General features: G+C 39.9%; 1 long non-coding RNA gene across 1 annotated transcript in view; it reads left to right on the top strand.

Annotated features, from left to right (window-relative positions):
* Positions 1-25,978, top strand: part of LOC309862901 — an 88,317-nt gene that overhangs the window by 36,029 nt on the left and 26,310 nt on the right. The window contains exon 2 of the long non-coding RNA XR_014310780.1: positions 15,967-16,102. This is a non-coding gene — a long non-coding RNA (uncharacterized lncRNA). The remainder of the gene's footprint in view (positions 1-15,966; positions 16,103-25,978) is intronic.

Consider the following 25,978-nt stretch of genomic DNA (forward strand, 5'->3'; position numbering starts at 1 on the left):
ATTTATTCATTTGACAGACAGAGATCATAGGTAGGCAGAGAGGCAGCCCGAGAGAGAGGAAGGGAAGCAGGCTCCCCGCTGAGCAGAGACCCTGATGCAGGGCTCAGTACCAGGACCCTGGAATCATGACCTGAGCTGAAGGCAGAGGCTTTAACCCACTGAGTCACCCAGGTGCCCCAGCTTGAAATTCTTAACCCCTCACTCTTCCTCCCCTTCTCCTCCTCCTCCTCAGCTCCACCCCCACTAGCTTGCACGCTTGCTCGCTCGCTCTCTCTCTCTACAATAAATAAATAAAAATAAATAAATAAAATCTTTTTAAAAAACCCTGTAAAACTGCAGCTGTGAAAGCACAATAACTGTGGTTCCAGGTGAAGTCTTTTCTCTCTCTTTTTCTCTTTCATTTTTTCCCACCCACCTTCAGACATTGCTGTCAATTTAATCAAGGGTTGTAAAACGTACAGAAACTAGGAACAATGCATGATAAACATATGCCTAATAACAACACATGCTTTTGGGAAGAAACTGGTGAACATGATTGTAAACATGTTGAAGGGCAGATGTCAGGTGGGAGCTCTTCATTCACCATATGAAGACGTAGGAGGGACTATTCACCAATTTTCATTGTTAGAATAATAGAGCTCTTCCCACAGGAACACCCATAGTCTCCTCCAAGACATTGCCAGTCACAGGCAATTACTAAATGATCAATGATCTGGTTCTGACAGAAAGGAATTTCTTAAAGAATTGTGGAATACCTCAGCTTTAATTTAGTCCTTTCTCTTGCATTTTGGACTAGAATTCGATTCTGCAAAGGGAGTGATTTAAACACTCCTTGGTTATGTAGATTCATGTTTCATTCTGGAGTATTACTCTAGAATCTTCATGATGGAACTTGAAGATCTATTTTCATAATATAAATAGTATATTTAAAAATGTAAGTCCTAAAATGTAAAACTTACTCTAAACAAAGCCAAACTTTGGCCATGACTGGGTAATTACCAATTATCAGAAGTCTATTGCACAATTTTATTCTTCCTGTGTTAGTCTGCTAGGGCTGCCATAACAAAATACCACAAACTGGATGGTTTGAACAACAGAAATGTATTTCTCATGGTTCTGAAGGCTAGAATTCCAAGATCAAGGTGTTGGCAGACTTGCTTTTTTCGGAGGCTTCTCTCTTAGCAAATGGTTGTCTTCTCCCCATGAGGACATGGTCTCCTCTGTGCATTCATCCTAGTGCCTCATTCTTCGTGTGTCCAAATTTCCTCTTCTCACAAGAGCATCATGCAGATTGGATCAGCTCATTTTAATTAGTCATCACTTTAAAGACCCTGTCTTCAAATACAGTCACATTCTGAGGTACTGGGGGTTAAAGCTTTGACATTTGAATTTTGAGGGGACACAATTCAGTCCACAGCACTTCCCAATCTTAATATACAGTTTTGTCCTGGGAAGCAATGAGTGGGATTCAGAGAATTAGTAGAGTACTTTCTTTGGGGCAGTGGGTGGCATCTCTCTTATGCTCTCAGAGCTGTCATGAAAGGAAAGAGTGCTAATAGGAACGTTTAAAGTTCTGCATTTCCCTTCTGTTATGTCCTGAGATTCTACAGAAAGAAGAGGCCTGAGTTCTAATTTTTTTCTGACCTAGAGAGATAAAGATGGTATGCTGCAAGGTTTCATTCAAGGAGAAAGACATTACTTGTGGTTGGTGATTGACAGCTTTGTGTGAGAGGTGATATTCCAGCAGGGACTTGGAGAATGGGCAGCCCTTAGACGTGAAGATTTCAGTGTGTAAGAGGCAAGACAAAGGCCTTGTCTTATGGGAAAGGGTATGTGTGGGGATGCTATTCATTGCAAATCTTGCAAATATATGAGACATTTTATGTAAGTTATTACACAGAATCCCCCCCAGAACCCCTGTGAGCTAAGCTACCAAGAATTCACAATCCTTTTCCAATGACGAGGAAACAAAAGCTCAGAGAGGTTGAATAGCTGATAAATAAGAAAGGTAGGATTGAACACATATGCCTGACTGTAGAGTTCTTCCCACTGAGAGGGAATTTTCTATTGTTGCTGTGACAAATTAGCACAAACTTTATTTTAAACAACCACAATTTATTATCTCACAGTTCTTTAGGTCAGAAATCTGGGTGTGCTTGATGGGTTTTTCAGCTCTGGGTTTCACAAGGCCAAAATCAAGGAGCTGGCTGGCCTGGGCCCTGATCTTCCCCTCTGGGTAAGAATCTGCTTCCAGCCTCATTCGGGTCATTGGTAGAATTTGGCTCCATGTATCTACATGATTGAGGTCCCTGTTTCTTGGCTGACTGTTGTCAGCTGAAGGTCAGTTCCAGCTTCTAGGGGCTGCTCACATTCCCTGTTCATGGTCCTTTTTATTGGGCAAAGCTGGCAGTGAAGGGTTGAGTCCTTGTTATACTTCCTGTCTCTCTCCTCTTCCTTTCCACTTATCTCTCTTACCTCTAGTTGGAGAAAGTTCTCTGTTTTTAAGGCTCATGTAATAAGTTTGGGGCTACCAGATAATCTACGATAATCTCCTTACCTAAAGTTCCTACCTCCAATCACATCTGCAAAGTCCCATTTACCATGGAAGGTAATAGATTGACAGGCTCTAGAGGCTGGGGCATGGGCATGGTTGGGGGGCTGTTCTGCCTACACAGCACTGTTGGAAAGGAGGACATCGCTAGAGATTGGAATTCCAAAGGCTGGGCTGAGGCGCATAGACTTTCTTTTGGAAGTAATGAAGCCCTATTGGAACTGTTCAGTAGCTGGACAGCCAAGGGAGAGGACAGGGTAGAGGAGAGGGGCGTAGCTTATTAAGAAATTTGTTCTGAAGAGGTTAATCTGACAGCAGTGGGTAAAATGGGTTGGACTGGTAAGATTAGAGACTGGAAGATGAGTTTGGAGGCTTCCAAACTATTCCGGATGAGAGTAACAAGGAATTGATGTGGGGCCTCTTAAGTCAATTTGCCAAAAATCTAGTTCTCTCAAACTCAATTAACCTGTCAGTTTGTCTTGACATTTAATATTTTCTCTTTCTTGAAGAATGGCAGAGTAGATAACCCTGACTGACACCGCTGTGAAAATAGCCAGGAAAGAAGGGAAAAAAAATTTATAAAAAATTAAACTGGCAAGAAGATAGACCAAGGCAGGTACATGGATGGGTAAGTGGACCACTGAAGTTGGCTTTCATGTGAAGAGCATTTGCAAAACTGCAGGAGCCTCCTGAGGCATGGAAGAAAGAATACAATTCAGAACCCTCTAAAGGCAGGGGTTCCATAAAGAGATAATTCTATCATTTGCGTAAAACTAAGATCCCGGAGGACCACAGCCTTCGTTTAAGAGGGTACTAGAAATAAAGCTGCCTTGTCTCACCCTACTCCCAGGCCCTAGGGGAATGCAGAGGAAACTTTCTCATTCTTTGCTGAGGAGTGAAGAAAATCCAGAAACAGAACCAAAAATATAGGGACACTTAATACATGAAAGAGACGGCGTTGCAGATCACTAGGGGAAAGAATAGACTTTTCAATAAATAGTCTTAGAACAGTTGGATATTCATGTTCAAAAAATGCTATTGGACCCCTATCTAACATCGGTCACGCAAATCAAATTCCAGGTGGATGAAAGACTTAAATATGAAAGGCAAAAGTAAAATTTTAGGAAACTGTGTTAGTCATCTTTAAGACTTTGGGGTAAGGAATAATTTCTTAAATAGAACACAAAGAGTAAAACTAAAAGGGTAAGAGTGATAAATCTGACCAAATTAAAATTTAAAATTTATGTTCATCCAAAGACACCTGAGGGACAAAAGACAAACTGGGAAGTATTTGTAACCCATTATACTGACAAAGGAATAGTATTCTGAATTTATAAAGAATTCCTATGAATCAAAATGAAAAAAGTAAATGACCAAAAATATCAACAGGCAAAAGACATTTCAGAGAAGAGAAAACCTCAATAGCCTATACACAAATGAAAAAATGTATAACTTGAGTTTTCTTTTCTTTTCTTTTTATTTTTTAAAGATTTTATTTATTTATTTGACAGAGAGAGATCACAAGTAGGCATAGAGGCAGGCAGAGAGAGAGAGAGAGAGGAGGAAGCAGGCTCCCTGCCGAGCAGAGAGCCCAATACGGGACTCGATTCCAGGACCCTGAGATCATGACCCGAGCCGAAGGCAGCGGCTTAACCCACTGAGCCACCCAGGTGCCCTAACTTGAGTTTTCAAAGCAATCCATCTTAAAAGTACAATGAGAGTTTATTAAAAAAACCCCCAAAACAAAAAACTATGCATCATATTAATAGCAGCTCTATTTGTAATAACACCAAACTGAAAACAACCCCCGATCTCCTAAAATGGGTAAATGGTTAAATAAACCATGGTACATCCATATTATGGACTACTACTCAGCCATAAAATGGACAAACTATTGATACATGCAGTAACCTGGGTGGATGTCAACAGAATTATGCTGAGCAAAAAATAGCAAATCCCAAAAGACTGTATACTGTGTGATCCCACTTATATAACATTCTTGAAATGAAAAACAATGATAGAAATCGATAACTCCAGCTGTCAGGAGTTAGGGATGGGAGTGGGAATGGTAAAGGAATAGGTGGGAGGTGGGAGGTAGGTGGGTATGGTTAAATAGGGCAGCCTGGGATTCTTGTGATGATGGAAATGTTCTTTAACTTTTCTGTGGTAGTGGATATACAAACTTACATACGTGAAAAAATTGTACAGAACTAAATACACACTCACACAAATGAGAACAAGTAAAATTAGGGAAATCTGAATAGGATCAAGGGATTGTATCTGTCTGTGTCCTGGTTGTAATAGTGTACTGAAGTTTTTCAGAATGTTGCCTTGGGAAGCCTGAGTGGAGAGCTCAAGCAATTTCTCTATACTGTTTCTAACAACTGCATGTGAATCTACAATTATCTCAAAATAAAAAGTCTAATTAAAAATAATACAATGAGGGACGCCTGGGTGGCTCAGTTGGTTAGGCAGCTGCCTTCGGCTCAGGTCATGATCCCAGCGTCCTGGGATCGAGTCCCACATCGGGCTCCTTGCTTGGCAGGGAGCCTGCTTCTCCCTCTGCCTCTGCCTGCCATTCTGTCTGCCTGTGCTCGCTCTCTCTCCCTCTCTCTCTGACAAATAAATAAATTAAAAAAAAAATTAAAAAAAAAATAATAATACAATGAAATGCATTTCATACCCTTCACACTGACAAAAATTAAAATATTTGGCAGTAAGTGTGGGCAAGGAAACAACGACTTTCCTCCCCAGCTGATGGGAACACAAATGTGTTTAACACCTTTGGAAAACCATTTGCATATTTAACAACAGGGCCTATAGTCTACTAAACTTGGCACTCTGACGGAGAAAGTCCGCTCTAGGTATCGGACCAATGACATTTTTGTGAGGCTTGGTGCGGGATGAAAGTGAAGAGCCCCTTTTTCAGAAATTGAGAATTCAAGATGGAGATGGTAGAGCTTTAAACCAAGTGCAGGGTCCTTCTGTGCCCAGGGCCCTGTATGACTGCCCAGGTTTCATACCATAAGCTGTCCCTGCCTAGGTATACACTTTAGAGAATCTCTTGGATCATGAACCCCAAGACATACACAGAGCAGCACTGTTGTTAATAACAAATGACTGGAACAGCCCAAATGTAGATGAATAAATTTGGTATGATGCACTGAAGACTAAACAGCAGGGGAAATGAATGACTTTCAGTTACTGATGATGAGGTTTAGGACATGCTACCTTGACATATTGAATATCCTAATATTCAATTTTAAGCTGAATGTTTTAGGCTGAAGGAGTTTGAGGAAACAGTAGAAGCAGGAAGGTCACTCTGTCCTCCTCCTGCCTCCCCTTTCTTCCCTTAAACAGGTTTTAAAACCCCAGAGGGACCCTGCCTACCTTTACCTGGAGAAAAGTCACATCTTATCTCTGAATACAGAAGTTTGCCAAGAAGAATTAAAAAATAAAAGCCTTATTAAGTTTCCCCCAGTTTACTACTCTGACTTCATATTCATCAACCTGTCTTATTCCTCCATGACTACACACTCTTCATCAAACCAAGTCTGAAAATACACAAGTCTGTTCCTTTGGGTCTCCATTTTCTTATGAAGCATCCCATGTCACATAAAACTTATATTAAATAAATCTATGCATTTCTCCTGTCAATCTGGCTTTGTCAACGTAATCTTCAGATGTAGGTAGGGACCCTAAGAGGGTAAGGAGAACCTTTTCTTCCTCAATACTTACAGCTACATGGAAACATTTGAACAAAATGGTGACCCAAAAAAAGTTCCCCAAAGAATACATACAACTCTGTATCTATATAAAGTTAAAAAAACCTACAAAACTGAACCATGTATTATTAAACAAACATATGTGATAAAAACTATTAAGAAAAACAAAGGAATGATGAATGCAGAACCCAGAACCCTTGTTCCTTGGGGGAGCAAGGGAGGTAGGACTGGGGAAGGATGACTGGGCGGGTCATCAGAGTTAGGGGAGTGTCCTTTTTTATAAATAGGCCCAGGGGCAAGGATGGCAAGAAAGGGGAACCCTCTTACTGTTGGTAGGAGTATAAACTGGTGCAGTCATTCTGGAAAACAGTATGTAGGTTCCTCAAAAAGTTAAAATAGAGTTACCCTACAACCCAGCAATTCCACTACTGGGTATTTATCCCAAAGATACAAACAGTGATATGAAGGTGTACATGCATCCCAATGTTTATAGCAGCAATGTCCACAATAAACAAACTATGGAAAGAGCCCAAGTGTCCATCATCTCATGAATGTATAAAGGGGCTGTACACACACACACACACACACACACACTCGCACGCGTGCGGAAGGGACTATTACTCAGCCATCAAAAAAATGAAATCTTGCCATTTGCAATGACAGGGGTAGAGATAGACTATTATGCTAAGCAAAGTAAGTCAGCCAGAGAAAGATAAATGCCATATTATTTCACTCACCTGTGGAATTTAAGAAACAAAACAGATGAACATAGTGGGGAAAAAGAGAGAGAGCCAAACCATAAAAGAGACTCTTAACTACAGAAAACAAACAGAAGGTGGAGGGGAGGTGGGTGGAGGAAAGGGTTAATTGGGTGATAGGCATTAAGGAGGGCACTTGATGTAATGAGCACTGGATGTTGTATGCAACTGACAAATCACTAAATTCTACCCCTGAAACAAATAAAAAAAATAAGGCTGTGGGGATGTGGGTTTTGTTGAGTCACTATATTCCATACATTACACATATTTTATAAGTATTAATTTTTATTTATTAAATTATTTGTATAATTATCTATATAAATATATAAATAATTTATTGATTATTTAAGAAATAGAAACTAATTTAAGCAAGTCAGCACAGCACATTTTATAGGGAGAGAATAGATAGTTCATTTATGGTAGGAAGTTTCCAGACCTTTCTGCATTTTTACAATTTTTAGATGCATTTTCTATTTTTATTATATAAAGGGAATTGCTAATTTACATGTACTTACTGCTCAGATGTGCAAAGAAAATACAGTTTGTTTTTTTTTTTAAGATTTTATTTATCCATTGACAGAAAGAGAGATTACAAGTAGGCAGAAAGATAGAGGGAAGTAAGCAGGCTCCCTGCTGAACAGAGAGGCCAATGTGGGGCTTGATCCCAGGGCCCTGAGACCATGACCTGAGCCAAAGGCAGAGGATTAACCCACTGAGCCACCCAGGCGCCCCAGTTGTTTATTTTCCATAATCTAATTTTCCTCCTCAATCCTCACACTGCTGTGTGGTGATAGGCAGGGAAAGCAGGGGCCACAGTCAGCCCTTTTAATCGGTCCCTCTGTGTCTGTAGGTTTCAGTGGTCTTTTTTAGGTGACTCACTCTCTTGGGAATTGTTCAGACTTTCAGATGTCTTCTTTCTTCTTCTTATCCTCCCTGGATATATAGGGACCAGGGGTGTGACATGGTGGCAAATGGGAAGGGGTTTCTAGTGTAGACCCTCTTGTTGTCCTCTGGAGCCTTGCTGGTATCCATGGGGGACTACTGGCCTTGCCTGCTCCAGGGCCTTCTGCCAGTGCCCATGAGGCAAAGCGAGGAACTTCTGGTTTCCTCTTGGCTTCATCAGGTCCGGGCAGTCCTGCTGATTCTGCGAGCACTAGTGGCTGCTCTGAGTCTCAGCTGCATTTCCAGTAAGCCATCCGAATCCTCTTCAGCAGGGTCATCTTTCCCCTCCATGCCTCCCAGCTCAGGCCCACTACTCTCAATTAAGTAGCCTTCCTCTCCATCCTGGGGTATGAAAGAACTTTACCTCGTGTCACACAGGAGCTGAGGGCAGCTCATGGGTGGTGACTCAGGCTCTCCTCCTCATTCAGGTGTAGCTGTGTATGTTGTCTGGGACCACTCTGTACTGCTTTTGTTTTAGCTTTCCCCTCTCTCTGTGTGATACTGCTCCCCTTCAGGGAATCATCTGGAAGGGAGCAGTATCACACATTTGTCTGACCCTTGTTTCCCCAATCCCTGCTTCCTCCTTTATGCAATCTATTGGGGAAGAAGGGGTGGGCCTGGCATTTCCTCTTGTAGTGACTTCTACTCCACCCCCTTTTCCTTCTACCTCCTTCCCTGGGCCAGGGAGAGAAACTGCCTCAGAAGAAGGGAAGATGCAGAAGTTTTAACTTCCTAACACTAACTTTTGAGCTTTTAAGGATTTTCAAGCTGATTTGTCCATGGACACTTCTGCCTTAGTTTCTAGTAAACAAACCCATTTTAAGCCACAAATAGGAAAGGAAGGTCTGGGATGCCTGGGTGGCTCAGTCGTTAAACAGTCTGCCTTCAGCTCAGGTCGTAGTCCTGGGTTCCTGGGACCAAGCCCTGCATCAGGCTTCCAGGCAAGCCTGCTTCTCCCTCTCTCACTCCCCCTGCTTTGTTCCCTCGCTAGATCTCTCTCTCTCTCTCTCTCTCTGTCAAATACATAAATAAAATCTTAAAAGAAAGAAAGAAAGAAAGGTCCTTCAGGGAAAGTCAGTCAAATGTAGAAAGTGGAACAACCACTCACTTGTAAAACAGCAACCACAGCACTTTACACATCCTGGTTATCTTCTTTGATATTTATGCTTGGCCTGGAGGGGAATAAAATGTAAGTGGCTAAGAACTTAAACTTGTAAATGAGGAGCCTTTCCCTTTTGTGCAGTAAGTGGGCAAGTAATTTGACCTTGACTTTATACCAAAAACAAAAACAAAAACAAACTTCAGAGAATTTGAGTTACATGTGAGAAAATTAAAGTATAGAAGAACTAGAAAAATAGAATTAAATTTTATCAAACATTGGGAGAGGACACAGTAAACTTAGAAGTGGCAGTAGAAGTCTTGAAGAAAAGAATTGGAGGGACCCCTGGGTGGCTGTGTTGGTTAAGCATCTGCCTTTGGTTCAAGTCATGATCCCAGGGTCCTGGGATCAAGACCAACATTGGGCTCCTTGCTTAGCAGGGAGCCTGCTTCTCCCTCTGCCCCTCATCCTGCTTGTTCTCTCTTTCTCTCTGACAAATAAATTAAATCTTAAAAAAAAAAAAAAAAAGAATGGGCAGATTTGATTGTATAAAATTAATTTTTAAATTAAAATTAATTCAATTTTTACTTAATATATTTACCTATAATTTTAAAATGTTAATATATAATTATAATTAATTATATTTTAGTTGTATTTTCATTAACATTTAATTAAATATTAATTTAATCTTAATGTAATTTTTAAATTAAATTTGTGTTATCCTAACTGACTCTTCATTAAATTAGTCAAGGCAAATTGGATTTTAAGTGAATTGGTTTGGGAGAAATAGGTCAGTTCCACCTCAAAGGGGCATGGTGATAGGAATAGAGAGGAGAAAAAGATGCAAATAATGTTACTGGAGGCAAAGACAGGATTGGTGACCAGCTAGATATAGAAGGCAGGTCAGGGTGTGGTGCATAAACAATGAATCTTGGAACACTGAAAAAAAAAATTAAATAAAAAAAAAAGAATGAATCTGAGGTTTTGGATCCAGGTCGCTGAGAGGGTAGTGGAACTAATTAACCCAAATTGGGAGCCAAGAGAGAGAAGTAGGTTTGGCTACTACAAGTTGAAATCACCACTAGTCATTTGTTCTCAAAATTTAGTCTGTATCAGAATCACTGTAGAATTTGTTAAAATACACATTGCTGGGTCCATCCCCAGAATTGCTGATTCAGTAGGTATGGGTCGGGTTAGAAATTTGCATTTCTAACAAATTCCCAGGTAATGCTGTGCTGCTGACCAGGGGACCTCACTTTGAGAAACACCATCTGGTTTTTGGAGTGGAGGCGGAATCCAGTAGAGAGGGCCCGGAGAGAGATCATGCCCAGAGAGAAGGATAATAATTGCTCCCATTTACTGTAAAGCTTCCCACTGGTGTGCCAATAATGGGCCCAAGTATTGATCACCCCCTGGAGAAGGGCTACAGCATGGAGAAGGGTTGGGGGGATGGAGAGGCCAGAGCCCTTGAGCCAATTGTCTTTGACCTGAGCAGCTGTCTCCATTTATCCCAGGGTGCATACAAACATTATTATTTTGTTTATGTCTGCAGTGGTATGAAAAATTGTGAAATATTGGAAGACACTGATTTGCTGAGTGCTTATTCTGTGGCAGACTCAAGTGACATTCCTATGAGCAAGATGCTATTCAGATTTAAGAGGGGAGAAAATGGAGGTTTAGAAATATTAAACCACTTCAGTGGTTCACTTCAATGTCACATGGCTAGTAATTGGCAGATTCAGGATTAAAGCCCCATCTGGCCCATTTCCAAACCTTGAACTTTTAATCATTATGCCTTTTAAAGGATTTGAACATTATCTGCATAGAGGTGATATTTAAAACAGGGGCACCTGGGTGGCTCAGCGGGTTAAGCTTCTGCCTTCGGCTCAGGTCATGAACTCGGAGTCCTGGGATCGAGTCCCACACTGGGCTCTCTGCTTGGCGGGGAGCCTGCTTCCTCCTCTCTCTCTGCCTGCCTCTCTGCCTGCTTGTGATCTCTCTCAATAAATCTCTCTCAAATAAATAAATAAAATATTTTTAAAAAATAAAATAAATAAAAAATAAAATAAAACAATGTGATTGGATGAAACTAACAGGGAAGAGGGCTTAGAGAGAAATGTTTAAGTATAGTACCTTGGGGAACATCTGTATTTAGGGCATATGGAGAAGAAATCGAGTCCTAGGATATATCACAGAAAGAAAAGGGAAGAAAGCATCTAGAGAAAGAATTTCATTAGAACTTTATTACCTTGGAGCTGTCAAGAAGGGAAAAGATAAAGGAAAGGTCACTGAACTTTGAGACTGAGGTCAATGTTGATCTTTAAAGGAATTACTTCACCAGAGAAGTAAAGATGAAAAGCTCTGTGTTGATCTGTTGCTGATTAACAAAAACTCCAGACACAAAGTTTTAAAATAAGAGCATGCTTTATTGTTTCTCACATTTCCGTGTATTGATTTGGCTCAGCCGGGTGGTTCTTCAGCTCCACCTTGTGTTGACTGGGGCCTGGGAGTCTGCAGTTCTTGGGGGTTTGATTGGCCAGAAATATCCAAAGTGGCTTGCTCACATGACAGTGAGTGGCATTGAGTGCTGGCTGTTGGCCAAAGAGTACTGGTTATTCAGTAAAATATGTAGAGTTTATCCATGAGACCTGGGTTTCTCACAGCATGGCAGTGGGATTATAAGGAGATATATCTCAAGTACCTAAAAGAGCTGTAGATCTCTGTCTCTGAATTTAACATTATTTCAACCATATTCTTATAGTAAAAGCAAGCCACAAGGCCAGCTGGATTCAAATACCAGATTCAGGGGTTGGAGAAATAGACTTTACTTCTCAATGGGAGAAGTGGCCAAGAATTTGAAACCGTTCTTAGTTTGCCACAGGGTGGGTGATGAGAAGGTAGATATAGCTAATATACACTATTTACATTTCAAGAAATATTATAATAAAGGGGAAAAGAGAATGATGGTGGTTGTTTGAGAGTGCAGGCATTTTAGGGAAGGGCTTTCTTAGGATACAGATGAGTGTATAAATTATGTAGTACTGTGTACCAGTATGACCTCAAACTTACAGCCTAAAACCATGACTATTCTGATTTCACAGTTTCTGTGGATCAGGAATCTAGGCATGGCCAAGTTGATCCTCTGCCATGAAGATTTCACAAAGCTGCAATTAAAGAATCATTTGGGGCTGAGGTCTCATCTAATGCTCAGCTGGGGAAGGGACATTTCCAGGCTTTCATATGTTTTAGCAGCACTCAGTTCCTTGCCGCATGAGACTTCCCTGCATGCACTTGCTTTCTCAAAGCCAGCAAGAGGGAATGAATGTCCTTACAAGACAGACATTATGTATTTTAATCATATACATGTAATCATGTACATCCTGTCACGTTCACTATTTCCTAATTCTTACAAAGCAGGTCCCATCCACACTTAACAGTAGGGAACACACAAGGTCATGAATACCAGGAAGTGGGGATTATAGGGACCATCCTAGAGTTGGTTTGCCACAGAAGACTTGGATTTGTTTATTGTCTGGAAGACAATGGCCAGAGGAGAGGAAAACACAATCTTTAGAGACACGTCAGGGATGACTGGTGTGCAGGAGTTAAGGTCACGTGTAAGTTAGATCTGGAAAAGAAGACTTTACATTTTGAATATAGGAGGAAGGAAATAACTGGAGAAGGGAAGAGAAGTTTTAAAGTGTGAAGGGACGTTTCCAAGAGAGTTCTCATCAGTAGATCTTCCTGGTAAATAGGAGGTGATATTATTTCTTAAGTCTGAGGGTTAGGGATTCCTGCTTTGAGGAAAGTGGAAAATATTTGAAATAGATACTATGGAGAATGTTATAGATGTTGAGAAGAAGTGAAAATAGGGAGAGAAAAAAGATAATAAACAGAAGACAGGGCTATATTAAGTTGTTTATCATGAACAGATTTAAAACTTTACCAACAATGAAAGTGATGTTAAAATGATTGATGATGAGATTTAAGATTTAAGGAAGCAAATAAGGTCAAGAATAAGTAAAAAATGCTAATAACAGAGAGTTTGAAGGGCATGAGATTTCTAAGAAGGCAAATAGTAGGTTCAATAAGACTGGGAAAGTGGTAGAGCAAAGAGAATTTTTAAATTCTTAATCTTATTTGCATTTGCAACAAAATTGGAAATACTCTGTTTTTGAAATATTTTCCTCCCTTGGCTTCCATAACATGCACTCTCTGTGTTGTTTCCTACTTCTCTGGAGTCCTGATTTTGCTCAACAACTCTTCTTCCTCTCTTCTTCCTCAGGGTTTTCTCTTCTTATCCTCTAAGGGTGATTTCATCCACTCCCATGGATTTAATTACTTTCTAAAGGCTGCCAACTTCCAAAAGTTACATTTCTGGTTCAGATTTTCTCATTAGTTTCAGCCTGTGCCCAGCTGTCTACATGTCCCACGGGCACTTAGCTGGACATTTCAAAAATAGAAAACATCATTTTCCCCTATCTCCTTGCCCTCCCTTTTCTCTAGTATTCCCTATTTTGGGGAATGGTACCAACACTCATTTGCTCCACTAGGAAACTCGACATCATCCCTGACACTACTGTTTTCTTCAACCTATAGCCATCTGTACCACTTTACCACTCCCCTCTCTATGTTGCCACTCTTCCACTCCAGCTACCCTCATATTTTATCAGCTTACTCCATCAGGCTCCTACACTGCCTCACTACTCCTTTTTTTTTTTTTTTTTAAGATATTATTTATTTATTTGACAGAGAAAGACACAGTAAGAGAGAGAACACAAGCGGGAGGAAAAATTTTGTTCATTTATTTGAGAGAGTGAGAGATCACAAGTAGGCAGAGTCAGGCAGAGAGAAGGGGAAGCAGGCTCCCTGCCGAGCAGAGAGCCCCATGTGGGGCTCGATCCCAGAACCCTGAGATCATGACCTGAGCCTTAACCCCCTCAGGCTTAACCCACTGAGCCACCCAGGCGCCCCTGCCTCACTACTTCTAATGTTAATCCTCTACAATCTGTTTTCCTCCTTGTAGTCAAGGGAGCTTGCAAAACGCAACTACTATGTCAATACATCTCACCCTGACACATATACACTACTTAAAATCCTTCATTGAAAAAAAGTCTTTCATTGACTTCCTTTTACCCCAAAATAAATAATACAGGATAAAATTTACTGAGAACTTATTATATACTAGGCACTAAGATTCACACTATACATGTGAAAGAACAAATCCTTAGCATGATCTTTCAGGACTTTTATTATCTGGTCCTTGTGCAACTCTCCAGTCACATTTCTGTCTATACTTCCCTCTTCACCTGGGTCATTCCAACTCATCCTTCAGATAACAGCTTAGAGGTTACTACCTCCGGGAAGCTCTCTTTTCCTGGGTTCAACTTGTCTTATGGAATATGAACCTAGTACATTCCACAGTATTAACCTTCTCATTTGTCTATCTCCAACACTATCCTGTCTTATTAGTTACTGTACCTGCAATGTTTTTCACAGTACCTGTGACATAGTGGTTTTTCAATAAATATTTGTTGAATGAATGAATGAATCTAAGAGTTAAAACAATTCCAAGCATTAATAGATTTCAAAGAGTGGCTTTATCTATGTGTGGCTCCACACCTTCCCTTATCTTTTTTCCATGTTAATGACCATTTCACTTAAAAAATAGATACCTAATATTCAATTTTAAGTTTATGTTAGGAAGTTGTGGAATCTCCTACTATTATCTACAACTCTTCAGCAGAGTCCACAATACAAAAGAGCTTTGAATAAAAAATGTTTGAGAGGAAATATGGGTTCAACAGCTGTATTTCCTTTTTTTAAAAAATTAAATTAAATTTATTTATTTATATTATTAGGTTCAGTTAGCCAGCATATAGTACGTCATTAGTTTTTGATGTAGTGTTCAACGACTCAGTAGTTGTGTATTAACACTCAGTGCTCATCACGACACATGCCCTCCTTAATACCCATCGTGAGGTTACCTCATCTCCCCACATCCCTCCCTTATGTAACCCTCAGTTTGTTTCCTGAGTCCAGAATCTCTCATGATTTGACTCCCTCTCTGATTTCTTTCCAGTTTTCCCTCCCTTCCTCTGTGGTCCTTGGCACTATTCCTTATGTTCCACGTAAGAATGAAACCATATAATAATTATGTTTCCCATTTGGGCGATTAAACAGTGCAGCTAAAGGGTCAAATTCAAGAAGTAAGGAGAGAGTGAGATCTAGAATTGAGTTGAAGAGAAAATGGTAGCTAGAGGTGACTAAGCAAAAACATAACCCAGTGAAATCCATGGGGACTTTGGGAGGCTCAGAGTATTTCCCAGACTATATGAACAAGAGATTTGAGCCAATTTCATTTTAATCTCAAAACACAAAGTGTGCCCAGTTGACACTGAGTTGTGAAAATCAAATGTATGTCTAAGGTTATCTTTATCATTAATGTTATGACTGCAAACCATTCAGCATTGTCTTTACATGGAACAATAGAAGGGATGGGAAGGAAGGATTATCAGTAAATTTGGGTAAGGACAGTGTGCTATTGAGAGGATTCAAAGAGAACTTTTTAGGGCATGTGATATGGTGAGCATTGGATATAATATTTAACTAATGAATCATTGAACATTATGTAAAATACTAATGATGTAGTATACCTTGGCTAATTTAATTTAAATTTTAAAAGAATATTTTAAAAAAAGAACTTTTGTGAATTAGATAGTTTTAAGTCCTTGTAGAGGTACTCTAAAGAAGGCATGCCCTATCCTTGAGAGAGTATAAATTTTGGTATTGTAGAATGTGTGGGATATCTGTTTTTTGCTTCCGTTCCAACTAAATGTATATCTTTCCTCACTTCCCTTTTTTCATAACTTCATCTCTTTGTTTTTTTAGGTGTAGCATGCCTGGGCATTGTTGCAGTCATCATCTGGCATCCCATCCCATTAGACAGGAATGGTAGGAAGAGTTTATGAGAAGGCATGCCGACCTACATGATCCTGCCCGGAGACTAGCACAGGAGATGAGTGAGGTAAGTGGTTCTCATAATGTGGTCCCTAGTCAAGGAGAATTAGCATCACTTGGGATATTTGTTAGAAATGTGGGGCGCCTGGGTGGCTCAGTGAGTTAAGCCGCTGCCTTCGGCTCAGGTCATGATCTCGGGGTCCTGGGATCGAGTCCCGTGTCGGGCTCTCTGCTCTGCAGGGAGCCTGCTTCCTCCTCTCTCTCTCTGTCTGCCTCTCTGCCTACTTGTGATCTCTCTCTGTCAAATAAATAAAATCTTAAAAAAAAAAAAAAAGAAATGTGAATTCTTGGGCCCCAATTAAGATCTACTAAATCAGAATCTCAGCGGTTGGGGAAGCAATCCGTGCTTTCATAAGCTCTTCAGGTGATCCTGCTACATGTGAAACTTTGAGAACCAGACTGGGCTGGGTTTTTGCCTTGAGTCATTTAGTAACCACAAATGATAGGTGCTTAAGATTAATTTTCTGCTCTCCTCAAAGTACTTACTACTGAGATGTCTTTAGGAGTTAGATTCTTTAAGTAATGATGATGAAAAACATATTTGCAGAACACTGACTAGTAGCCTGAGAAAAGAGAATGGTTACTAATTAGGCTCTTTATGTGGAACACAGTTTAGTTCGTGAAACTCCAGAGAAACTTGAAGCAAAGCCTACCTCTCTGACTTTCACTTTGACTATCCCATGTCTTGAGTTCTGTCATTTTTCTAGTACAAGCTAGGAAAATCTTCCCACTTTCTTTTTACATTCATCACAATCACTTGCAACATAAATGAACATCAGTTTGCTATGAAGTGTCTGTTTCCTCTAAGCTGCAGAGCAGCTTTTCTCCTGGCATTCTTGTCTCCACATGACTAGAGAGGAAGAAATGTCTATGTGCATGCTCCTGGGCTTCCATTAAGCTTCCCTGTTGAGATATTGGGTACGAGGGACGGATGGATAACAAATTGTGATGGTTACTTTCAATCTGAGGGAAACCAAAAGGCGTGAATTCAACAAATAGTAATCATTATCATTGTATGTACTATGTAATGAGAAACGAAGAGGTGTATATAAATAGCTGAAAGTCAGTATGATAGGTGGTATAATAAGGATGTGTATAAAATACAGAAAACTAGATGAAGAGCAATTAATGAGTGTCTGGTCCTTGGCATGCATGATGTTTTACATGCTATTAAGCTCTTCTAGTAAAATCCTACAATACACAATTTTACATTATTTATAGCACATGAATGCTATATTGAAACATCCATATTTTAAGTAGATAAAATATAGATTAATTGCATGTATGACAAATTGTAATAAAGTGTAAGTATATATCTTCTTGCCTGTTACCTAAAACTGGAGTTAAGCCTGAAGTCCTAAACAACCAGGACATAGTAATACTATTTTAGGAGAAAGAAATAAATTGTAACCAATATCCAAAGCATTATCTAATTCAGTATAGAAGTTTGGTCTCCCGGGAAAAAATATACAGTGGAAGAAAGACAGTCTCTTCAATAAATGGTGCTGGGAAAACTGGACATCTATATGTAGAAGAATGAAACTCGACCATTCTCTTACACCATACACAAAGATAAATTCAAAATAGATAAAAGACCTCAACATGAGACAGGAATCCATCAGAATCCTAGAGGAGAACATAGGCAGTAGCCTCTTTGATATCAGCCACAGCAACTTCTTTAAAGATATGTCTCCAAAGGCAAAGGAAACAAAAGCGAAGATGGACTTTTGGGACTTCATCAAGAGCAAAAGCTTCTGCACAGCAAAGGAAAGAGTCAACAAAACAAAGAGGCAACCCACGGAATGGGAGAAGATATTTGCAAATGACAGTACAGAACAAAGGTTGATATCCAGGATCTATAAAGAACTCAAACTCAACACACACAAAACAGACAATCATATTAAAAAATGGGCAGAAGATATGAACAGACACTTCTCCAAAGAAGACATACAAATGGCTATCAGACACATGAAAAAATGTTCATCATCACTAGCCATCAGGGAGATTCAAATTAAAACCACATTGAGATATCACCTTACACCAGTCAGAATGGCCAAAATTAGCAAGACAGGAAACAACATGTGTTGGAGAGGATGTGGAGAAAGGGGAACCCTCTTACACTGTTGGTGGGAATGCAAGCTGTTGGAAAACAGTGTGGAGATTCCTCAAGAAATTAAAAATAGAGATTCCCTATGACCCTGCAATTGCACTCCTGGGTATTTACCCCAAAGATACAGATGTAGTGAAAAGAAGGGCCATCTGTACCCCAATGTTTATAGCAGCAATGGCCACGGTCACCAAACTGTGAAAAGAACCAAGATGCCCTTCAACAGACGAATGGATAAGGAAGATGTGGTCCATATACACTATGGAGTATTATGCCTCCATCAGAAAGGATGAATACCCAACTTTTGTAGCAACATGGACGGGACTGGGAGAGATTATGCTGAGTGAAATAAGTCAGGCAGAGAGAGTCAATTATCATATGGTTTCACTTATTTGTGGAGCATAACAAATAGCATGGAGGACAAGGGGAGATGGAGAGGAGAAGGGAGTTGAGGGAAATTGGAAGGGGAGGTGAACCATGAGAGACTATGGACTCTGAAAAACAATCTGAGGGTTTTGAAGGGGCGGGGTTGGGAGGTTGGGGGAGCCAGGTAGTGGGTATTATGGAGGGCACGTATTGCATGGAGCACTGGGTGTGGTGAAAAAACAATGAATACTGTTACGCTGAAAAGAAAAGAAAACAAAACAAAAAGTATATACTAAATATTTACTTAGCTTCCAATATATATGACTCATACCCTTTAAAGATAAATAAAAAGGCATATAAATTGATGTTTAAAAAAAAAAAAGAAGAAGTTTGGTTTCCCAGTACCTATATGTGTATACACATTGAGATTATAACCATTTTCAGAGAGGCCTTCCCAGACCTTCCTAAATAAAGTGGTCCCCTGCATCCCTTTGTTTCTGCAGAGCACCTTGACACATCCTGCTCTTATTTTATTTATTACTTGTTCATGATCTCACTCTCCCACTGGAATATAACTTCCATGAGGATACATGTTGTCTCCTTCCTGTTCACCGTGGTATACCAGCACTCAGACCAGTGTCTGGCTCCTAGAAGGAGCACAATAATTGAAGGAATAAATATACACATGACAAGACCAAAGTAGGACATGAAAAAATAAAGGTAGTTGTGTGATAAGGGATATTTTTTGATATAGAATTTCTTTCAATACTGGCTTAGTATTTCAATATTAAACATATTTTTTGAAGTGAATCGTAATTTCAGGGAATATTCCAAAGGAAAGACCTGAGAGGTTGCTTTCTATCTATATTATTCAGCTTGCAAACTCTAGTTCTCACCCCAGGTTCCATCTTTTAGAGAGGAAGTTTGAGAAATCAAAGACCTTCCTTCATAGACTTCTATTTTCTTACATAGCCAGACAAGTCTCAGCATCATATCTTCTAGGAGTAGTTGAAGCTTGTCATGTACTTCAGTTAATACCCAATTTCTTGCTTTTCATGTTCCCTCTTTTATCTTCTTGTCTTCTACCATCACATTATCCTTGATTCATGCTGGTAGATGAGAGCTATTTTCGGAGTCCCATCTTACTTCAGAATTTAGTCAAAGTCCCTAAACAGACCCAACAGCACTCAACTTAAACTGCATTTTAATAAATGACACTAGTTACCACCTATTTTCTGTGCTTTAATATGACCAAATATTTCCTACAGCAATGCTATGAAGTCAGTCTCCATGTTCATGATGAAATATTAAGCAATTATCCCAAACATCAGAGTGTGGATGGGAGATAAAGTTCCATGACTCCTGTGCAAGAGGGTACAGCTAGCCTCATGGAGGTGCTGCCTATGACATGAGGCACTCAGCATAATGCTCCCATCCGTGCATCTATCTTTCTAAAACACACTTAGCTCAAAAACCAAAAGCGACATTTATTTGACTCCCTTGCAGCTAGGGTTCTGGAAGTGAACATATTTTCACAATGAGATATACTTGTGGAAGGTGGAAGAGGAGCAGAGGTCATTCTGTACTATTGAGGCCTGAAGTTTTTAGCTGGATGTGGCATTTCAGTGTGTGGTACTCAGCTCAGTAAGAATGGGAAGCGATTGTTTTAGCAGTAGAGGTGACAACAGTATCAGCCTTCTGATACTATCTGATTTTCACTTGTGGTGTATGTCTTTAAAATCAGAAGTCTGATGGTGGTTTACAACTACTAGCACTAGCCTATGATTTTGTAAGTGCTTGATATCCTGTACAAAGTCTCATTGTGCTTGAAAACCCTGACTGCTACTATTCCTTTAGTGAAAAGCCTACTAGGGAGTCAATCAAATTCACTCTATATGGCCACTTGGGGCTCTTTTTCTTTTTTTTTTTAAAGAGTAAATTAATTATAATCAGTGCTCAATAAATATTTATTGAATGCAATACTTGCCCAATACAAAGAAGTTTTATTGAAAAATGAAATTAGGTGTTCTACATTAAGCAACTTAGAGTATTTTAACGTCTCTAAATATTTCAGTATCTCAATATATAAGACAAGTATGAGAGATACAATAATGATCAAAACTTATTACTTACCTCAAATAAAAGTAAAATAAGAGGTACTGTGCTTCATGCTCTCGTAAAGATACAAGTAAAGTACCATGAGATCAGATTTGCAATTATGTACTTCTCCTTTCCCTGGAAGATGATTAGACATCTTCATTCCCATGACTTTGGACTTGGCCATGTGATATTCTTTGGCCAATGGAATGCAAGAGAACCAGAGGTGTGCTGCCTCCAAGCAAAAGATGCAAGAGTCATTGTGAGTTTCTCTCAGCTCACTTGTTCTTTCTGTCAGCCAAAAGAGTAACCCAGATTGGGTTGATCCTTTAGGCTGGGTCCCAGAATGAAGGGATACACAATATATATGCAATGAGGGTATGAAACTTTAAGCCCCTGAGATTTGAGGGTTGTTTGCTCTTGCATAGAAATAGGTTGATACCCATGGAAGACAGAAATTTCATTTTGTGGCAGATCTTGTGTAAGTATTCTGGGAGGGAGAGGTGCAATGTAAGATTTACTCTGAGGTATAAGTAAGATTTAATGGACAGAGAAGGCAGAAGAAAAAATATATATATTTTTGCATATATATATATATACTTTGCATATATATACATATATATGTATTAAGGTACAAATGTGGAAAAATTCAGGCAGTCTGGGGCATATTGTAGAGAGTAACAAATAAGCTGATAGATCTAGAAAATGTGATATGAAGAGCAGTAGAAGATAAAGTTGGGAAAATTTTTTCAACCATATTTAGAGGGACTTGAACCTCAGGGGTTTGGGAGTTCAACATTTCTTGAAGTAGACACTGAAGAGAGTCTCTGGAAGAGAGAGCAGTCAAGAGGATGTCTCTGGGTTTCAAGCACTGGGTGTGGTGCATAAATGAATGCTGGAACACTGAAAAGAAATACAACAAAATAAATTGGGAAACAAAATTTAGAGTCTGAGGGGAAAGGGCAGCTTCAGAAGTAATATTTGAAGATAGAAGAGAGAGGAAATTTGGGATCAAAGGAGGGGCCTTGGAAAAATTTTTCTGAAGTCAGGAAAGAAAAACAATAACAAATGTCAGTGAAGATAATGAAAAATTCAGAAGCACAGTGACTTCACACTAGATGCTCTAATCTCAGTGAAGGGAGGGTACAGTCTTGAACATGGTGGTGGAAGTGGGGTAAAACAACCTTGGGAGTGAGAACCATTGTCTCAGATGAGGAAACAGACCCAGGGATCATGTAACTTGCCATGAGGGTGGTGCAAAGCACATGGGCCAACAAGTAAAGTATCTAGAAAAATTCCTGGCACATGACTAATCGGTGCTCAGTAAATGTTTGACCCCTCTTTTATTTTTCATTATGTAACTTAACAGATTCCTGAATGTGGACTCTTTTCAGTCCAGGGCCCACAGGGCAGCAACTGCTCCGCCAATGTATTCCTTCTCCCTGACCCTCAGTTTTCATTGCATGGTCTTGCAGGCACTGTCCCATCCCAGAAAATCCCACCTTCCACTTCCGTGGTTCACAGGCTGGCATCCCCCCCATAAATCCCAATCTCAGAGTCTGTGATGTCACTTTTTGAGTCAATTTCATGTTTATTTCAATCTCAGCCCTTTTACATGCTTGTTGACTCACATGGTCTCTTAAATCCTATTTATAGAATTAGACATTTGAGAAGTGGCAAAATTTTGCATGTAGACACTGAATCAAAGATTTACCTCAAACCCAACAAAATAAATGAAGCCAGAATGAGGCTCCTGCTTGGCATTTAGCAGGGATGGCACAGATTTCCCCAGCATAGCACATGGAGGAGCAAGTGAACAGCATTCCCTGAAGTATTACCAGGAGCTCTAAGCTACGGAGTCGAGCCAAATCAGGCTGCTAACCCAGTGGAAAAAACTTGGCGTGAATATACATATATATGTTACATGTCTACGTGAGCATATAATATCGTATCTATATATAGTCAGCTAAAGCTGGCAATGAAAACAAAAACTCTGTACTTTCTTGGCTTACTTAAACTGAGTAAAAATAGAGAACAATATGCAAGCCACTGCTAGTTAAAGGGTGTGTGCATTTCCCATGAAAGAATCTGTTAAGAATCTTGCAGTCTGACTGCCCCTTGGTTTGGAACTCAGAGGCCAGCTTCTCATCCTGTTCTGTATTAATTTAACAAGGTTGGCTTCCAGGAAGGCTTTTATATACGTAGGCATGATTTAGGGCCAGGAGGAAAGAAGAATTTTCTCTAAGCTAGTCCAAATTAGATGATCACTTTAAGTGAAAAGCCCAATAAATGTAGGTGCTGGTGAGGTGGGGGCAGGGAGTCTGGGGTGAAAGAATGCACACAAAGGGGTATGTACATTCATATGCATCAAATGTCTATACAGATATACAAGCACTGCTGTCCATTATATCCATTTTTTGAGAATTCATAGAGCTTGGGGCACTGAACAAAAACTTCTGGTGATTATAAACTAAAATTATATCTTAATTTACCATAACTTAACATTTGACATCTGTACTCTTTAAGAAATAATTTTCTCAACAAACATATATTGAACATCTGTTAGGTGCCAGTCACCATATTCCATGCTAACATACAAATAAAGCAGGATTCCTGTCTTTGTGGAGTTCACAATCCAGTGAGTAGGACAAATAAAAATCACTATTCTGCAGTGTTACTGAGTGCTATAATGGTGATACATACAAAGTCTTTTGCAGTCAGAGACAAAATGTTCTAGTTACTCTGCCATGGAATAAATTAGCCCAGGACTTAGTGGCTTGAAGCAACCTTTTTCATTTCTCACAGATTTGGTGGGTTAGGAATTTGGAAAGGGCACAGAAGAGATCGCATACTAATGGCTTGTGTGTGTTGCATAATGTTTGGGACCCCACTGGGAAGGCGTGATGACTATGACTACTGACCAGAGAGCTCACATACACAGCCAGTTTTCCTCATGTGCAGCAGCCTCAGGCTCCAAGTGCAGGTGTCCCAGCAAACCAGGTGGAAGCCTTATCACTTCTCATGACCTGGCTTCATAAGACATGAATTTCACTTCTTCCACATACCCTCTCTGATGAAGCAGCTGCAAGTCCACCTAGTAGCAGGGGGAAGGAACATGGATCCTAACTCTGAATGAGAAGAATGTCAAGGAATTTGTAGCCATTTAAAAACTGCTGTGAAAAGACAGTGACTTACGAACTTGGGGAGTCAGGGAAGGCTTCACAGGAGAGGTGGTATTGAAAGAAGAATGGAAATTTGTTGGGAGACGTGGCGTGGGTGAGAAGTGATTCTTCAGAGGAAACAACATCTCTCAGGCTTACATATACAGGGAACAAAGAAACAGAAGAGGACACATGAAGGGTCACTATGAAGCGGATCAGGCATCAAAAGAAAATCAGTCTCATTGCTTTCAGACACCTTGAACACAACAACATGTCTGCGCCTCTAATGCAACTCAACAATTGTCCATCGATTCTGAATGCATGTACATTCATTTGGGAAAGCAGTGCACAGCAGATGGGTTTAAAGTGTGGGTTGTGAAGAGACTCCTTTTTCTTTAGCAAACACAGAGTACTTACTTTTTACAGGTACAATACTAAGGACATGGCCATTTCAACACATTTAATCGTCACCACAACCCAACAAGGCAGCTATGGTTATTACCTCTCATTTCTAAATTAGGAAATTGAGTGCCAGAGAAGTTAAATAGTTTGCCCAAGAACATATAACTCACCAGTGGCCGACTGAGGATTCACAGCAGAGTGGACACCTTACCACTAAACAAGATCACCTCTCAGACAGTTGGAGCAGAACAGTGGCTGAAATTGAAAGCCACACTGGGAGCTTGGATTTGGTCTGTATGGCAACTGGCAGCCACCTAAAGCAACTACAGTGACAATAAATGTGGTCTAAACTGTGTTCACATAGCTAGTTATTGGCTGAGCCAGATAAGAAAACAAGTATTTTGCTTCTTAGTTCAGCATTCTTTGCTCTTCCCCAAAGCTCTTGTGCCTGGAGAGATTATTTCATGGTTCAGCACCACTTCTCAATCTTTTCAATCATGATTTAAGAGCTTGGGCTCTTGAAGAAGCAGCAAGCAATGAGGGTAATTCATGCCTTGCCACTCAGGATTTATTTGCAAGGTTCTCTCCAGGTTAAGTCAAATCAGTTGATTTACCTACGAGGGTCATTTTAAGGCTAATTTAGAGCAATGCAAAGCATAGTTCATAGTTTGACTCTCAAAGATAAAATGCAATTTATAATTAGAAGCAGTTTAATTTCTCTATCAATTCAGCACTGTTTTTTACTGCCATGAGCTATGGCTTACCTAATATTTTGCTGTGTGGAGTGGTGCAATTTAAATATACATGCTGACATCAGGACAGACAGCATTAATGCAGGCAGTATGTCTGAATGAAAATGCCATTATATTATTACAATGAAAAATGGCTATATCAGCAGAGTATTAGGGATGGAGCCCAAGTAAAAGAACATTAACCTTGCACTCAATTTCTGTCTCACATCTCTGACTCCCTCATATAGTTATTATAGAACCCAAGATGCATAATAGTTTAAAAAGTCAGGGGAGGCACACTATAATGGATACCTTAGAAAAATGGTAGGAGCAGTTGGCAGCTTAATTTCAGCCTTTGTGACAATGATTTAAAACGGACGTTGTGCTAATCATTTTCTATAAAAAATTTAAACATTTTACTTTTGGGTGACTTTACATTTTCACTGAGGTATATTAAAAGGTGCTAGGAATAATAAAAACAATGAAAACCATAGTGTCAAACCCCTGTCTCAAAAATGTCCACCAAGGGGGTGCCTGGTTGGCTCAGTGGGTTAAGCCTCTGCCTTAGTCTCGGGTTGGGATCTCAGGGTCCTGGGATTGAGCCCCCCATCGGGCTCTCTGCTCATCAGGGATCCTGCTTTCCCCTCTCTCTCTGCCGCATCTCTGCCTACTTGTGATCTCTCTCTCTGTGTCAAATAAATTAAAAAAAATTTTTAAATCTTAAAAAAAAAAAATCCACCAAGGAAACTCAAGAAAAAGGACTGGATGAGTATAAGTTAATTTTGAAATTGAAGATGGTTGAAAAGAACAGACCAGTGTTTTGGAATTTGTGTCTGGAGTGTAGAAAGAAACATCATGGAGAAAAGTCAGGCTTGTTTGGGCAGGAGGTATGCACTCACTGGACTGGAACTTATTGGGACCAAAGTTATGGGTCCTGATCTTACAAATCATCTCTCATGGGCTTAAGTGGACACACACACTACATATTTTTGGTGAGTTTTCTCAGAGTGGTTAGCCAT

This window comes from Mustela nivalis, assembly GCF_964662115.1.
Source record: "Mustela nivalis genome assembly, chromosome: 4".
Classification (NCBI taxonomy): Eukaryota; Metazoa; Chordata; class Mammalia; order Carnivora; family Mustelidae; genus Mustela; species Mustela nivalis.